The 18,721-nt window shown below is 42.2% G+C and overlaps 1 long non-coding RNA gene across 1 annotated transcript; it reads left to right on the top strand.

The window, feature by feature from the left end:
* Positions 1–2,331: 2,331 nt before the first annotated feature.
* On the top strand, positions 2,332–6,245 carry LOC131101648 (uncharacterized). Its single transcript, XR_009119255.1, has 3 exons — positions 2,332–2,931; positions 5,771–5,883; positions 5,975–6,245. It is a non-coding gene; the product is annotated as an uncharacterized LOC131101648 (long non-coding RNA).
* The last annotated feature ends 12,476 nt before the right edge of the window (positions 6,246–18,721 follow it).

The raw sequence follows: 18,721 nt of genomic DNA on the forward strand, positions 1-18,721 counted from the left end.
TTACAACAAAAAGGACAAACAGTGCTAAAAAGGCAATATTTTTCGATACAAAATGCTAGTTCTTCGCATTTTGGCTGTTGTCTGCAATGAATTTAACCAACATGGCCGAAACACACACTGCTAAAAATAACACTAAGATGCTGTACAGTATGTGGATATTTTTACATGTTTGATGTTTTTATGTAATCATTTTAACGAACATGCTCAATGTATACTACGACAAATGCTACATTTTGCCACAAAAATGATATAATTGACTCATTTTGCTGTTTTCTGTAACACATTCAACAAACATGGCCGACATATAATGCTAATGATGTCACTTTTCTATTTTTACTTTTTAATGCAATAAACTGAACAGGCATAATCAACATATATGACTAAAAATGCTATATTTTGCTAACGTTGCTGTAACATATTTGACAAGCATGGCTAAAAATACTACATTTTGCCATAAATGTTTGATATTTCACAAATTTTGCTATTCTTTACAACAAAAAGGACAAACAGTGCTAAAAAGGCAATATTTTTCGATACAAAATGCTAGTTTTTCGTATTTTGGCTGTTGTCTGCAATGAATTTAACCAACATGGCTGACATACACTGCCTATAATGCTACATTATTGCCTCAAAAGTTCAATATTTTCTTAGTTTAGCTCTTCTTGCCAACAAACGTGTCTTCCATCCAGTGCTAAGAATGTGCTATGTTGCATTGTTATTGTTACAAATCCCGACTCAATACTCATGAGCAACGTGATTGATATTCAATGTTTAGGAAATGGCAATCATTCCATAAACACAACTAATCAGTCACATGCATATAAAGTGTGTTTTCACTTTGCTTGACTTGTTTTCTCCTCATCTGGATTGCGGTGCATTTGCATCTAATCACGAGTTAGGACAGGGAATGGGAAGCGGCGACGCCGTTAGCACCATGTTGTGCCTGAGCAGGTCAAGCGTAAGAAGTAGGTCAGCCGTTGATTCAAAGTAGGTTACGTGGCGCTTCTCCTCGCTGACGGCTCCTGCTGCAGGCGGTGAGGGGGTATTAAGTGTACGCCGTCCTCATTAACAAACAATCATTTTCACTTGGGGATTAGCGCCGCATGATCCTACCGGATGACTCGGCTGACGTGTCCTTTGGACCGTTCGGGTGAAAAAGAAAGTCTCGCTGGAGGATGGAAGGAGATGAAGGTTGTGTAATAAAGGTTTTTGGCATGCTGCTGTGTGCGTCTCTAAAATAAGCTTCAATTCTTCCTGGATCAGCATAATTGCCTGCAGCCAATAGCATCTGCTTACAACCACAGAATCATGTGTCGCAATATCACATTCAATTTCATATGACTTTTATCAATGTGTATCCTACCTGCTAATTGCCTGATGTACCAAATATCTGATGGGAAACTGTTAAATGGACACAAATATGGATCATAATGGTTAGCTTAGCCTAGCTTCACAATACAGGAAATGTGAACTACCCAATTACATGGGAATATTTTTACTATGCTTGCTTACTTATTTGTTGGAGGAATTTATTAGTGCGTCACAAGGGCACCGTTCCCGCTGACTCAGAATGAAAAATGGAAGAGTCCCAATATTTTTTTATCATCTCCAATAAACTAGGAGCTCCGCAGTAAACGTAGAGTACAAACAAACACAAACACAGTGTTCTCGGATTTGTTCAAGTTTGCATGTTTTTTGTTTTTAACATTTAATTCGTAGTGGAACTGGAACCAGGATTTTTTTTTTTAATGGTTCAGTCCTGTCGCCTTACATTAGCTTGCATGAACCAGGAAGTAGCTTGCTAGCTAACGAAAACACAGACCAGCAAACACTACAGGATTCATCACAGTAATTAATTTAATTTTTGCTGTTTGAATCATGACGGATTTGTTGCTTCAGCCTCAGAATCAAAAATATTATGGTATTGTAACCAGGAAGTATCCTGCTATTTATCCTCCCTGAACCAGGAAGTATCCTTCTATTCATCCTCCATGAACCAGAAAGTATCCTGCGATTCTTCCTCCATGAACCAGGAAGTATACTGCTATTCATCCTCCATGAACGAGGATGTATACTGCTATTCATCCTCCATGAACCAGGAAGTATCCTGCTATTCTTCCTCCATGAACCAGGAAGTATCCTTCTATTCATCCTCCATGAACCAGGAAGTATACTGCTATTCATGCTCCATGAATGAGGAAGTATCCTTGTAGTCATCCTCCATGAACCAGGAAGTATCCTTCTATTCATCCTCCATGAACCAGGAGGTATCCTCCTATTCATCCTCCATGAACGAGAAGTATCCTTCTATTCATCCTCCATGAACCAGGAAGTATCCTCCTATTCATCCTCCATGAACGAGAAGTATCCTTCTATTCATCCTCCATGAACCAGGAAGTATCCTTCTATTCATCCTCCATGAACCAGGAAGTATCCTTCTATTCATCCTCCATGAACCAGGAAGTATCCTTCTATTCATCCTCCATGAACGAGAAGTATCCTTCTATTCATCCTCCATGAACCAGGAAGTATCCTTCTATTCATCCTCCATAAATCAGGAAGTATCCTGCTATTCATCCTCCATGAACCAGGAAGTATCCTGCCAGCTAACAAATACATGGACAAAAGAATGCAAGCATGGCGCCCCAAGATTTGTATTTCATTTTCTTTTAGGCAATTGAGTCATGATGAAACTGTTCCACCCATCTCAGAAATTTAAAAAAATGACAAAAAATGACATTTTTAAACCAGGAAGTAGCCTGCTTGCTAATATGGCTGCCCAGTATTCCTCTCTGTTTATGTCTAACATCTTTTCTGAGTAACTTGCTTGAACACATTTTTATTGGGCTGTAACGTGTGTGTTGTTTGCTTTCTGAGGATGCTGAGATGAGTCAGCCCATCAGAGTAGACCAGTATCACCGCCGGCCACATGTAATTATTATCCGCTTCTCGGAAGTTTGCTGCCATGTGTCCTTCATGTGCGTTTCCTGAGCTTTTCAACACATCTTTCTGGGTTAGTTTTGGTTGAAAATAACCTCAAGGCATGAAGCGGCGGGGCTTTAAAGCGCTGAGATAAGCCTGATATGGCTTCCAATGTGCCTTCTTGATTTGAGCGTGAATGCACCTAACAAGCTGCAGGGCATCGTTGACATCAGGGTGAGAGCTCTCTGTTGTCATGACGATTCTTGGATGTAGATGTCCTGCAACTCAAATGTCCCCAAATAGTCTGCATGCTGCATTTACGTCCTGAAAACCACCAGATTGGCGTTTAATGGCAGAAAAAATTTCTTTTTCCATGTATAATTGACATTTTTGTGCCCCCCCCCAACACAACCAATTAATTCTCTTCCCAAGGTCATTCCAGGACAAAAAGAAAAAACATTTGGCAAGCCTCGATTTGTAATCGGATGTGAATAAATCATTCCAACGTTGCACACTGACAGTAGGGATCTTTTAGTGGCTTGCTTCGAGCTAAAATGTCCTGGTTGATTAGATTTGATGCACTGATTCCCTCGTTTGCACGTTGATGCTGAAAGATGCTTGTCATCGGGCGCCAATGTGCTCAGGTGTTGTTTGTTCTGCCTGTGCAAAATGAGCTCCAGGCATGTCCATCTAATGTGTGTGTATGGTTTCAGGAACATTTAGTAGGATTTGGTGCAAAAAGTACATTGAAATTAGTCATTACAGTAGTTTCAGGCGACCTTGTCCACCATGTTTAGATAGATAATAATAATAATAATAATAATAATAATAATACTGTGGCCATATTAACTGGCATACAAGTGTAAAAATAAGATTACTATTGTACAGACGATATTTTTAGCTGGAAAAATTAGTACACTCGAGAATGTAAACTAAAATAATCCATTGAAATAAAGTAATTTTGTAGTACAATGTTGACATGATAAAATGTAAAATTACTTAGTTAGCCAGCTCGCTAGCTAGATTTGTATGTCAAACTATTCCATGCCATATTTGGTTAATGTGCCCTGTGATTGGCTGTCGACCAGTCCAGGGTGTACCCTGCCTCTTGCCCAAAGACAGCTGGGATAGGCTCCAGCACCCCCGCAACACTTGTGAGGATAAGCGGTAGAAAATGAATGAATGAATGAATGTTGACATTTACTATAAAATATAAAATTACTTAGTTAGCCAGCTCGCTAGCTAGATTTGTATGTCAAACTATTCCACGCCATATTTGGTGAGTTCATGTTGATTAATGTGCCCTGTGATTGGCTGGCGACCAGTCCAGGGTGTACCCTGCCTCTTGCCCGAAGACAGCTGGGATAGGCTCCAGCACCCCCACAACCCATGTGAGGAGAAGCGGTAGAAAATGAATGAATGAATGAATGAATGTTGATTAACGTCGTATTTTGTGTTTTTGTAAAATTCGCACACACACATATGCGCACAATATGTATTTTTATGTGCATTATAAGTCCTTTATCATATATCAATGTTTATTTTTTAAAGCAGAAGCTCCTAATGTGACTCTAAGTTCATGTCCTTGTGCCACCCTCATACCCCAAATACACAAATCGACAATTATTTTTGGAGCGGCCTATTCTTATTGATTTGACTTGTGCTGACACAAAGCCAGGGGCATTGTATAGTATTTTTTCCTAGGATAATCAGATTTGTAAAAAAAAAACACACACATCTCAGCTGTTGGCCTGAGGGATAGTCTGGACAGAAAAAAACAGCATGTTTGAAGAGGCTTCATGCATAAAATATGCAGTTTAGAGAATAGTCTGCGGCCCGTTGTTCATCTCCAGCATGGACACACAATGTGACCCCCCTGTGTGTGTGTGTGTGTGTCACATTGTTGAATATGAACCCGACCATTTACTCCTGACCTGGCTTTATTTAGACACGTTGGTTTGCAGTGTCTTGCGGTCTTGTGAGTTCTGTATTACACTGCGAGAGTTTTGTTTCAGCATTTGTGATGTGGTCGCTTCTCGAGTGCAGTCCGGCGGAGGGGCAGGAGTGCGACATCAGCACTAATTACCTCACGAAGTTTTAAGATGCTGGACGCCGGACGGAGTCTGGAGGAGGCGAGCAGACAGACGCTCGAGCATGCCAAAGATGTGACCAAGAGAGAGGAAGGCAGCTTTAAAAACAAGGCAGGACATTAAGGGAGGAGGAGAAAGAAGTTGGACGGTGGTGAGAGTGCAGTGAGACAGGGCCCCTGACCTGACCACACTTCTGACACACTGGGGGCTCTGGTCTTGCCAGCTGTGCTTGGAGGACACACACACCTATACTTACGTTGGCGATGAGGACATACTTGGCCTATGTGTGTGTGTGTCGGAGTGTGGCTGAAGTTTGCCATGTTGGGATTTTGTCGAACGCGCAGGTAGCGCTGTCCTCCTGTCCGCCTGCTACCTATTAGCGCACGGAGGCGGGGTGGCGATCATGTTGTGCTCAAAGATTGCTTCCATCCATCCTTGCATGTGAAGCCACATTGTGTGAGGCAACAATTCCCACCCCTGCAAGCCGGCCCGTTGCCCAGCGTCCACGTCTCTCCAAATAGAAATGGTGGCGCTCAAGGGTGCGGGCACCCTGTGTTTTTTTTTTCCACTGCTTTTCTGTGGGTTTATTTTTAACCCTGTGATGAGTTCCGCCAGGAGAGGTAGGAGAGCGAGGTACAGGAAGTGGACAATGTTGGCCACTTAACAGTTTTGTGTTGTCGTCCAAGCACACATGCGGTCTTCTCACCTACAAACTCATTCTCCAAATGTTTGTTCATTTGTTGTCTCTCTATTTGTAGGAAAAAGCTGCCTGATACCTCCACCTCCATGCTTCCTCGTCCTCCAGGAGCAAAGCAGGGAATCCATCCATGAGGTGGGGGCGGAAGTAGCGTGCCGACATCCGTAAGCTGAGGTTTGGCGGCCGTTTACACACAGCACACATGTTGTCATTTGCGTGGATGCGGGGACTTCCCATTTGAGCTCATGACATTTTAACTCTGCAGCGAATGCAAAGCTGTACACGGATGAAGGAGGCAGGGAAGGAGAGAAGAAAGAGGAGTGGAAAAGCTGCATTGCTCCCTCTGAGGTCAGTTTTGGAAGCGAGCCCTGGGCCGGCAAAGTAAAAACCTGAAATATGTGCCTTAATGGCTGTCCTCGCGCTGCCCTTTAGTGATACGTGCTGCTGCGCTGAGTCAAACACGGGGCGAAGTGGGAAATCAACACTGACATATTTGCATATGCTCACAGTTTGCTCTTCGCCGAGAGCAAATGTGCAGAAATTGGATCTAGGCGCCCTCCAATTAAGATAACACTAATCAGTCGTACATATAAACACATGTTGCTTGCTATGCATAGACTTTATGGATAAAGGCACGCATGCAAACAAACGTAAAAAGGCACCGAGGCCACCGTAAATTGCAGCCGTCCCATCTGGGAACATTAAGAAGCTGTTAATGAATAGGACGGCGGAGCAGCCACAAGTGGAGCGAAGCGAGGCAGCTGGAGGGGGTCGGGGTGCACGGAGTGGGTAGCATCTGGGCAGCAGATATGTGTGTAGTCATGTAAAAGAGGTTGCGGTAACAGCGCATCCACTGCGAGGCATTCCAGCGACCTGCCGTGGAAAATGCATCCAATGCAAATAATAATGTTGCTAATAATAATGTTTAAGGAAGGAAACGCAGGCTTTTTTTCCATCATGACAGCCAAATAAACTCAGTCACCCTCCGTCTAAAGCTCAAACAGGAGGGTCTGGAAAAAGGCAATTCCGATCTAATGACTTCATCTTATCTCATGGAGGAGGCGTGGCAGCAGAAGGCCTGTTATCTTAAGTGACCTTTTAGTACCCTCTGTGCCCCCCCACCCTTGCACATGGACACATGGGCAGAAGTGTGCCTCACACGTGCTGGACAATAGCCGCCACCATCTATATACGTGAATTCATCATGATGCTTTCAGGGTCGGGATGAAGTGAACTTTAGCTGGCCGTGAAGCAAATACACTACCGCTCAAAAGTTTGGGATCACTTGCAAATGTCTTTGTTTTCCAAAGAAAAACAAATTTTCCTGCATTTCACAAACAATTTTTTCCATTTCACAAACAATTAAAATGAATCAGATGATTTTCAAAGAAGGATGTACATTTTTGCATAGAGGCCTACTATCAACAACTGTCAGTCCTCTGCATCAATCTCCTGGTATGGCTGCTAATCCAAGTTCATCATTTTATAAGGCTAATAGATTATTAGAAAACCCATCTAAAAATCTATACTAAAATATCTTACCATGCTGTTAACTACTCCCTTCAGAGAGCAGCACAAACTGGGTCTAACAAGGACATAAAAACGATGCACAACTGTGCAAGAAGACAAATATCTGAGAGTGTGTAGTTTAAGACAAAGAGTTTAAGACTAAATAGTACCCGTCAAACACCAGTGTCAGTATCAACAGTGAAGCACGACTTCAGGACTTCAGGACTTCAGACTTCATGGCAGGACTGCCAAGAAAAAGCCATATCTCAGACTGGCCAAAAAAATTTCCAAGTGATCCCAAACTTTTGAGCGGTAGTGTATTGATTTGTGTTTTTAAGAAAGACGCCCGGAGTGGGCCACTTTATTTGGGAGAAGCCGCTGTAAAATGGATTTTCTCCTCCTTTAGACACACAAAAGGCGAGAGACAATAAGCAGCATGTGGACGATAGGTGGGTGAAGAAAGGGAAGAGGCAGTAAAATGCATTGGCAATCTTTTAGTGTTAAGTAATATGAGAGAGAGTGTGGAGAAGTGTGCCGCTTTGGACAGAAGGCGGGGAGACGGGATGCTTAATTTGGGAATTTGTCCGAGGAGACAGGAGGCACAATAATGCATCACTTTAAGCGATAGAAAGTGCTGTTGATGAGGGTTGTAAAATTCTATTGTTTTTCCTAGCTAGTGCAGAGTGTGCCTCTTCATATGGAAAAGAGGCAGCGAGGGCGTTATTGCCTCCTCTATAGGAGCACAGAGTGGCGGCATGTGTCGCTGTGAATGCAGGGTGGAGTAATTGCTCGGCAGCAGATTTTTCAACAGGGCACTCTGGCACACATATGCAAGTCCTGCCTTTTGTGAGCCACAGGACCACACATGTTCAATCTGCGTCGATACCTCACAGGCCTCAAAGCGTATCGACTACACACACATTCCTGTGTTTATACATTCACACCACTGCACTGCATACTTTCCTACTCTATCTATTGTGCTCAAACTATCGACAAATGTGCACTCACCGGCCATAATATTTGTCACATTGTGCCTTAGTTTTGATTCCAATTGCATTCGCTTTACTTGCTCAAACGGAAAGAATTTAACCTTTGTATACACCTCTTTCCGAAAGAAAAGTGCCAATCCGAATGAATATATAATGGGATTCACTGGGTGGAATATTCCTTTCCCCAATCCGATTGAGGTATCTTGTACACGCTCAAACGGAAAGTCAGTTCTTCTTTGTTGTGTTTTTCTTCTGTTGTTTATTGGCGGAATCTACAGACAGAATCTAAACCCTTCTATACTTTATTCACAAGTCTATTTTTATTAAAAAAGAAAATATATATCTATATAAAACATGTCCTGAGTTTAATTATAAAATATTAGCAAGATTGAATTTGATCTTTTCCTGTTTAAATTGATCCCGGGTGCGTTCTTTCAGCGCATGCTCAGATATGACGTAACACGCAGCTCCACGCGTTCTTCACTTTTAAAAATGGAGGCGAGCAATCAGCACTGGACTGCTGCGGAAAGTTTGATTTTGAGCCAAACTAAATTTCAAGACTGGACAAAGGAAAAACTGGCAATATGGAGTTATTCCAACAAGTGAAAGAAAAACTCGGGGAAGTCGGTATCACGTGATGTTGACGTTTACATTTTACTGGGCATGCCCCATTGACTATTCTGGCGCATGTAGACAAGAGATTGGAATATTCCTTTCCATGTATACCATTGTTTTCGGCAAGATTCCATTCGGAAAGAGAAAAACTCATGTAAACGTGGCTACTGCCACATAATAGTTTGTGTAGATATTGGAAGCGCACACTTTAAACCCCACAATCCAACCTACGATGGCGTTCCCAGTGTTAGTAGAACGGGTTTAGCGCGTATTAATGTCCAAGCAGAAGCTGTAGAAATTCTACATTTGATCAAAGGTACTTAATATTGATCAGATCGAAACACATGAATGTTCAGACTTTGTTCCGCTTCATAACACATCTCATACAAAGAGATCAATTTAGCATGGTTGCTATATTTAGCGAATAGGGGTGCGCATTAGTGAAATACAAAAATTAGTGTTTCTTCCGTCTCCACAAATGTCGACAATAATAAAGTGATAAAAGTGAATAAAAAAATTGATTAGGGGTAGTTCGTAGGACAACAAACACTTCAAGACGCACCTGCATGGATTTGTGACATATTTCATAATGTTATTTATTTATTTATTAATGTAAAAAAATTATAATAATAATTTTTACAAATTTATTAAAAATGTAAAAAAAATTGTTCTTGTGTGCCTTGATGGCGTCCATCTTTTTCAACCAAACATGCTAATATTTTATGCATGTGTGCTCGTCAGTCCCCTCAAGGTGTGTGCCCAATTTTGTAACGTAACGTACGAAAAATTTTAAGTCAATCCGACAAAAAAAATAAAAATAAAAATAAAAATAAAAATAAAAATAAAAATAAAAATAAAAATAAAAATAAAAATAAAAATAAAAATAAAAATAAAAATAAAAATAAAAATAAAAATAATAATAAAAATAATAATAATAATAATAATAATAATAATAATAGCACAGGCAACAATTCGAGTGTCTTAATTGTTTGACATGGTGTCATGCATTCGTCATATAATTCTGTTACAGGGCTTTCAATCTAACTTTTACATCCTCATAAAAAGCAAATGCAACACTAGACGCTGTCTAGTAAACATTTATGCAGAACAGAACCTCTCATTAGCAGCGGTGTCACTTTCTGTCCTCTCTCAACATGACAGCCCGGGTCAAGTCGCCACTATATTTTGGGAATATGCCAGCCCCCCTCCCCTCCAGGGCCTTGTCAGTGATGGGTAGGTCAGCCCACTTTGGACACATCTCGACTCTTTGGGGAGCTTGTCACCTTCACTAATGCCCAACAAGAGGCCATTAGCAAACACGGAGGGCTTTAGCATGTTCAGGATTGACAGTGTGAGTTCATGCGCTGTTCTCTTTCATCTGCTGGACAAGACAAGAGGCTCAGGTGCATGCGGGCCGGCTCTTTGCAAGTATAACAAGGCCGTCTTTGCCTCTTCAGCTCCAATTTGGTCTGAGAAACGAGCTCAGCTGGCCCCCGTTCACAGATTTGGTTTAAAAATCCCTCTCAGTAATGGAAAAGTTGCGGCAGGTTGTTGGGAGAAAGCTGAAAAACCATCACCCACACTCATTCTGTTGTGTGCCAACATACAAAACGTTGAGAATCAAACATTCAAGCTGCCAAAATACGCGTCAAAAAGGTGTCAATGTTGCATTCACACCAATCGTTAACTGTTTAAATGCTTTGAGCCAAGAACAATGCTGAAAACCTTTGAGGTTTTGCACTAAAAACTAGCTTTCAATGTTGACAATCGCCCATTTTGTGACTATAGGGGTGTTATTTAATGTCTACAGGGCTCTGAGTAATATTCATTCATTCATTCATTTTGTACCACTTATCCTCACAAGGATCACGGGGGGTTGCTGGAGCCTATCCCAGCTGTCTTCGGGACTGGACCCTGGACACCCTGGACTGGTGGCCAGCCAATCACAGGGCACATATAGACAAACAACCATTCACACTCACATTCATACCTATGGACAATTTGGAGTCGCCAATTAACGTAGCATGTTTTTGGAATGTGGGAGGCACGGGGAGAACATGCAATCTGAGTAATATATATATATTTTTTTTTATTTGAAAGTTTCAAGGGCTGCACAGTGGTTGTGTGTTTAGCACGCAGACCTCACAGTTAGGAAACCCAAGTTCAATCCCACCCTCGGCCATCTCTGTGTGGAGTTTACATGTTCTCTTCGTATAGGTATGAATGTGAGTGTGAATGGTTGTTTGTCTATATGTGCCCTGTGATTGGCTGGCCACCAGTCCAGGGTGTACCCTGCCTCTCGCCCAAAGACAGCTGGGATAGGCTCCAGCACCCCCCACGACCCTCTGAATGAATGAACGAAAGTCATAAACAGGTTTTCTATGGTGTATGTAAGTAAGTATGGAAATCTTCACTTTATTAATATTGAATCCTACTTGGCAGAAATGGACTTCTGTCTTATGTCTGCTTTTGGATCATTAAATCAAAAGAAAGCAGCTGGGTTTTATATCTGTTTCTATGTGGGGGAGGGGAGGGTAGTTATTTTTACATCTAGAAACATTTCTTCGGCAAGATCAAAGCCAAGATGAAAAACGCCAAAGCAATGATGCCACAGCTTTGCCAGAAGACGATAGCATTCAGTGTCCAATCAGATAAAGTGTTATGTCATTCATATGGGATTGCTATGATGTGCGGTGATGTATTACCATTCAAACGCCATTCAGTACGTTGTGTTGGAACGATGTCGTCGCCATGTTGAGGAGACTGTTGTTGTGTCATGTTGTGTAGATGTAAACACACTCTCTGGGTGGTCGTCTTTCTCAGGGACCGACTGTAAAGTCCACTGACAAGCAGAAGGGCTCTTTTCCCTTTCAGCGGCAACCTGTGTCGCCGCTCTCCGTCTATGGAGCCGCTCTCATACATATTGAAGGGCCTTTTGAGGAATCTGCCTCTTTCATTCCGTCTCTGCCTATTTACACTGGAGTGTCAATCTCGGCCTCTTTTCACTTTTCTCCCGGCTATTTTGTCCCGACTTCTTTTTACATTTCACCATTGAGTTCCTCGCTGCTTTCCCACCTGCCCACTTTCTCACACCTCTTGGCTACACATTTTCTCGGTGCCTAATTTTTGGAGATAAACACTTGAAGTCTCCGACGGTTTTCTCCCAAAGTCTTTTGCCTGCATTCAATCATAACTTTTTATTCACCTCCAACAAAGCTATCCTCTGTTGTCTAGTATAGAGTCTCCTGAATTTCCTGCAGTAATAATCTGTTGCTGGCCTCTAAATCATCGCTCTGCTTACTGCCTCTTTATTATCTTGTTCCACCTTACGGCCTCGCCACCGCATCCTGTCTCTTTTTATTTCTATCTTACGCCTCATCTGGGCATCTTATTACATCTTGTCCTCCTCGTTCGCTTCCTGTCTATTCCTATCATTTTTTTTTCTCCCTTCCTTCTCGCTCTCACGCAGCCCCCTCGTATTCCTTTGGCATCCGCTTCTCCTCCAGCATTCACTGATATATTTATGCACTGGCTCCCTTCCTTCTAAAACTCTCATAGTGGACCATATCCTTCAGAATATTGCAAATATTGTGTGTTTTTATATGCTGAAGCTGTAAATACACTACACTCGTGGAAATCTTTTACACTGGAACAATAATCAATATGTAATTAAGATATTAGGTTTTACAGAGCATTTATCTGTGTTGAATAGACTCGGACCCCAAGTGGTTTTAATGAAAGTTTCCATATTTTTATAGCGTTGATGTACATTTGTTTACATTACCAATTGACATGTTTTGACGATAAGTGTAGCTGTTATTCGTCTGTGTGCGCCTTGAAGCACAAATGATAAGGAAAGCTTGTCTTTCATGTCTTCTTCTTGGTTTCTTTGCCAGTCTTTAACTTTAAAGGTCCCTTGTTATGAAAACTTGCCCTTATTGAAAGAAAAGAGTAATAGTCAATGATACAGCTGATCTATGAGCACCAAATGTATCATCTCCCTGATTTGTTTTGCTCCAATTTTGAGTGAAGTTGTGGCTTCACTACACATCTTAAAATAAAGCCCGGCGCTATAAATGCAGGAGCTGTAAGTTTGATTTAGTTTTTATTCAGCAAATAGTAAAACCTGTTATGATGCTGGCTGTAATGTTAGCACTAGTAGTGTTTGTGTCCACCTGTCTCACTCCTTAATGATACGTTCTTCTATGTGATATACCGTATTTTCCGGACTATAAGTCGCACTTTTTTTCATAGGTTGGCTGTTCCTGCGACTTATACTCCAGAGCAACTTATAAATGAAAAAACTGTTTATGTTACATAAACACTGGACACCTTTTCTGTTCATGTTATTTTTTTGTGTAGCTGAATAAGCATTGTGTTAGCATATCTTACACCTATTCAGCCTGTTCTCTATTCTTTTATTGTTAGAACTTGCCTTCCAAGAGGATGTAATGCCTGTTTTGGTCAAGTAGTAAAATAAATTACCCGCAAAAAATGCGACTTATACTCCAGTGCGACTTATGTATGTTTTTTTCTACCTAATTATGCATTTTTGCCTTGTGCGACTTATACTCCGGAGCGACTTATAGTACGATATATCTTTTATGTGTACAGTTACAGTGTATATGTGAAAAGTGGATGATATGGGCAGTGGCTCGGGGGGTAGAGCAGGTCGTCCTTGGGAAAGACACCTTGCCTCCAGCGCTGCCCACACTGGTGTATGAATGTGAATGAATGTTTGGTGGCGGTCAGAGAGGCCGTAGGTGAGAATTGACAGCCTATATTTCCATCAGACTACTACCCAGGGCGGCTGTGGCTACAGATGTAGATACCACCTCCAGTTTGTGACTGAATGATGGGCTATATACTTTCATTCATTCATTTTCTACCACTTATACTCACGAGGGTCGCGAGGGTGCTGGAGCCTATCCTAGCTGTCTTCGGGAGAGAGGCGGGGTACACCCTGGACTGGTGGCCAGCCAGTCGCAGGGCACATATAGACAAACAAACATTCACACTCACATTCATACCTATGGACAATTTGGAGTCGCCAATTAACCTAGCATGTTTTTGGAATGTGGGAGGAAATTGTAGGAAAACCCACACATGCACGGGGAGAACATGCAAACTCCACAGAGATGGCCGAGGGTGGAATTGAACTGAGCGCGCTCACCACTTGACCGCCGTACATGCTTTCGGACAACACACTTCAAATACCTATGTTGGGATCTTAAACCTGTAAAATTGTATAATAAGGGATTCTCCATCAGAGACCATTAGACGTCCAGTGTGATTTAGAATGTAAAAACCAAACTTTAAATGTCACACTTGTTTGTCTAGGATTCGTCACTAATTACTGTTTTTAAGGGAAATGATTCATTGCGCCTTCAAAAATCCTAAACGGCCTCAAGAAATGGCGATTAAAGCAGGTCAGTCATTAGCGTGTTTGCTTGTTAGCGGCTTCATCGTGTGTTTATTTTGCAGCTCATTTGCTTTCTTTTTTATTTGCATATCGTCCCTCTTCGCTAAATCTTTTTTAAGCTTTTCACTCTCATCTTGCTCGCCTCCTCACTTTTGCTTTTTGGTTTCTCGTTATCTAATGTGTGTTTCTTCCCATTCCTCCTCCTCCTCCACTCCTCTTCTTCATCTTCTTCCGCCTCCTTCTCAGCTGCTCTTTGTCTCTCGCCTTGGCTCGCATGGCGGATATGCGCTAGTAAATACGTGTGTCTGTGTGGGGGTGCTTTTCCTTCCGCGTCCAAGCAATCCTGTCAGCCAGATATCATCTTTCTTACCTGTTAGCCATCACGTTCATCATCATTCATTTGAGTCAATCAACACCTCCTATTATTAGCCACAGCTAATTAACAGCTGGCCACTGTGACGCTTCGTTTGCTATCCGGTGACCTTTGTTTTGCTTTCAAATAGCCTCCCTAAATCATTAACCTTTTTCCAAGTGCGTTGATGCAGACAAAAAATGCAGTTCTTTGCACGCACACTAAAGCATTGTTTATGCCACAGTTGCTCTATTTTATAAGAGGAGGCCGACCTGTGCAATGCTAATTACAGGAAACACTTCACTCCCATTGTGAGTAAAGAAAAAGCACAGGGGTTCAGGAGCACGTCCTGCAGAGTTGCATTGACTAACAAAGCAGCACACACTCCATGGCAGCTCAGGTAGCGAGTGGACATGGCTGGAACCAATGCAGTTCTCTTCATGTAAATACACGGCCCCATTGTTTGGGGATGGGACGTAATGACAGGGCATCAGCAAAAACCTCATTTGTATTCACGACCAAAGGGACTCAACCACTTCTCCTATAATTGTTACGATGGAGAGGCAGAAGGGAGAAAGTGGCAACAAGCTTCTGCAGCATAGAAGAGGATAACTTATTCAGTATGTTTACACGGAGTTAGAGGAAATCTAATTACATGGAGCCTTCTGTTAAACCTTTCATTTTTCATTCATTCGTTCATTCATTTTCTACTGCTTATCCTCACGAGGGTCACACGGGGTGCTGGAGCCTATTCCAGCTGTCTTCGGACGAGAACCAGGGGCACATATAGACAAACAACCATTCACACTCACATTCTGGACAATTTGGCCAATTAACCTAGCATGTTTTTGGAATGTGGGAGGAAACCGGAGTATCTGGAGAACACCCACGCATGCACGGGGAGAACATGCAAACTCCACACAGAGGGTGGGATTGAACTAAGGTCTCCTAGCTGTGAGGTCTGTGTGCTAACCACTCAACCGCCGTGCAGCCCCCTTTCATTTTTTTTGTGGATTGTAAATTCATTCATTCATTCGTTTTCTACCGCTTTTTCCTCATGAGGGTCGCGGGGTTGCTGGAGCCTATCCCAGCTGTCTTCGGGCGAGAGGCGGGGTACACCCCGGACTGGTCGCCAGCCAATCACAGGGCACATATAGACAAACAACCATTCACACTCACATTCATACCTATGGACAATTTGGAGTGGCCAATTAACCTAGCATGTTTTTGGAATGTGGGAGGAAACCGGAGTATCCGGAGAAAACCCACGCATGCACGGCGAAAAACTTGCAAACTCCACACAGAGGGTGGGATTGAACTAAGGTCTCCTAGCTGTGAGGTCTGTGTGCTAACCACTCAACCGCCGTGCAGCCCCCTTTCATATTTTTTTTTGTGGATTGTAAATCATTTTTCCTTTTTATTTATACTACTAGAGCACTGTAGACATAATAACACCCCTATAGTCACCTTTATAGTTGAATTACCTAATATAGCAGGCATGATAAGTGATAATAACACATGACACATATGTGGGTCGATTACACAGCATTTAAAAAAAAAAAGGTTGTTGTCAGTAACTAAGACACATGGCAGCGAGCATAGCAAGTGACAACAAAAACATCAATCATGTCGTTATCGTAGTGCAGAGGTCTGTGTTTTACTGAGTCCCCCTGCAGGGATCACGGAGAGTACAACTCCATGACATCATCTAATTACTTTGGTTGAAATGTTTTTTTTAAGAAAATACTATATTCATATGGACTGTCACGTTCTCCTCGCCTACATGAAACGCTTTTTCCCATCATCTTATTTTGCAGCCGCAGGGTGAATTCCGCCAGGATTTGAGGTGAAAGGGTTTATGTGTTTGTGGCAACAATAAAAAAATAGCATATAGTGCTGGTTCTACTTTACATTTTACTCACAAATCCAGTCCTTTAATAGGTAGGCTGTTCAATTATAAATGGACCCTATTCCTCCAGCCATGGTTTTCCACACACAATCTCTCCAGTCAGGTGGAGGCTTTTCTGCAACAATTCCATTTGATTGCAAATAACAATTACGTCGGCGCTCCCTCTCATCCTCTCATCTTCCCACCTCCGCTACAGAAAACAATTGGGCTCTCAACAACAACAACAAAAAAATAGATCCACGGGGATGAGCGCTTTTCCTCCGGAATACAAACACATTACTTGCAGTGACCTGCTTGACACCGAATAGCACACAATTAGCATATATATAAATTTGTGTGTGCCATTCCGCAGTTGCACTCTCACACTCTCTGCAGTGCTTTGTCAATTTGAGTTAGAATTTTTTCCAGGCCGATTACATAAATGTGTGAAAACAGAGAGCCCCTGAGCACGGAATATATTGTCTCTTATAAAAAGATTACCAAGTATGACAGTTGGATCCTTCTCTGCATAAAATGTAAAAATAACTTTATGGAAATTGGTCTGGTGGTGGTGTCTCCAACAAGCGATGTTATCCACTATATCGTAAATGCTGCAATTAACTCCTTTACTCAATTAACCGCTGAGCAGTGTTGGGCATGTTGCTTTAAAAAAAAGTCATTAGTTATAGTTACTAGTTACTTCTCAAAAAAAAGTTACTGAGTTACTCCACTACAAAAGTAATTAGTTACCAGTAAGACGTGGAAAAGTTTTTTTCAGGGACATAATGTATATTTTACCTTTGACATCAAGGAGGTTAAAGTAGTGTCTGTACTTCCATTTGGCAAACGCTGTTTGGACGTGGGGTGACACGGCGGACGAGTGGTTAGCGTGCAGACCTCACATCTAGGAGGACCAGGGTTCGACTCAACCCTGTGTCGAGTTTGCATGTTCTCCCCGTGCATGCGTGGGTTTTCTCCGGGTACTCCGGTTTCCTCCCACATTCCAAAAACATGCTAGGTTAATTAGCGACTCCAAATTGTCCATAGGTATGAATGTGAGTGTGAATGGTTGTTTGTCTATATGTGCCCTGTGATTGGCTGGCGACCAGTCCAGGGTGTACCCCGCCTCTCGCCCGAAGACAGTTGGGATAGGCTCCAGAACCCCCGTTACCCTCGTGAGGAAAAGCGGAAGAAAATGAATGAATGAATGAATGTTTGGACGTGCTCTAAACACCCAAGTTCTCTGATTGGCTGAAAACGCAATCTTACTAAACCTTAGCCAATCCTCGTTGCTTATGTACTCTAAACAGTAACGTGCAGTAACGTTATGCTGACAGTAAAAGTAATTAGTTTGATTACCCGTTACTGTAAAAAGTAACGCCGTTAGCCAGGTCATAAAACAATGGCATAAAGAGCTGTAGCTGTAGGCAGATTTCTACTGTCTCATGCACTCCAAATCATGATCATAGGCTAGTTTATTGCCTGCTTCCAATTACCGCCAGTGCCGGTTTTGTGAATTGGTGTGAATTAGTGTTTCAGTGAGTAGAATATGACTTTAACTGTGTACACTTTGAGTTGGTGCATCTAAATTGTTTTCATAGGAATCATTTTCCGATGTTTTTCTTCGTCGTTGTTTGCTTGGTCGCCTTTCAATACTGTTGCTTACTGCTGCTTAGAGGAGGTAGAAAATAAAGTGTCATGTCAAGCAGAAGTATATACATAAGCCCCCAACCCCCCGACCCCCTCAAGGCCATGCAGCTCAGTAGGCTGAACAAGCTGCTCTCACTCCACATTATCCATGTCAATGGAAGCGAAAATGAGGAGGCCTCGTCGTGTATGTGACAGCTAGCGTGGGGAGGGGGGGGGCTACACGCTTCCACTGAACGGCTCGATGCTCATGTTTCACTACATGTTATTGCTATTTTGATACGGCTCACTCGGGAGGATAATCATTCCCGACATTTATGTAGTCCGTCCTCATGTGAAGTGTCGTGGAGTAGAATTCAGAAATGTAGCAAGAAGTCTCTTTGCAGAAATAACAGAGGCTAGCTTATTTAATGTGCATTGCAGGCAGAGGTTGACAAATAAACAATAACAACAATAGCATTAATGGGCTCATGATACATGCTAGCATCCGACAACACATTAAAATGGGATTATTTTGTATGTAAACACAAAATAATTTCAGGAGAAGGAACATTAGGCTCCACTAAAAATGTGAATATTGTCTGAGAAGT

The sequence above is a fragment of the Doryrhamphus excisus genome, chromosome 14 (assembly GCF_030265055.1).
Source record: "Doryrhamphus excisus isolate RoL2022-K1 chromosome 14, RoL_Dexc_1.0, whole genome shotgun sequence".
Lineage (NCBI taxonomy): Eukaryota > Metazoa > Chordata > Actinopteri > Syngnathiformes > Syngnathidae > Doryrhamphus > Doryrhamphus excisus.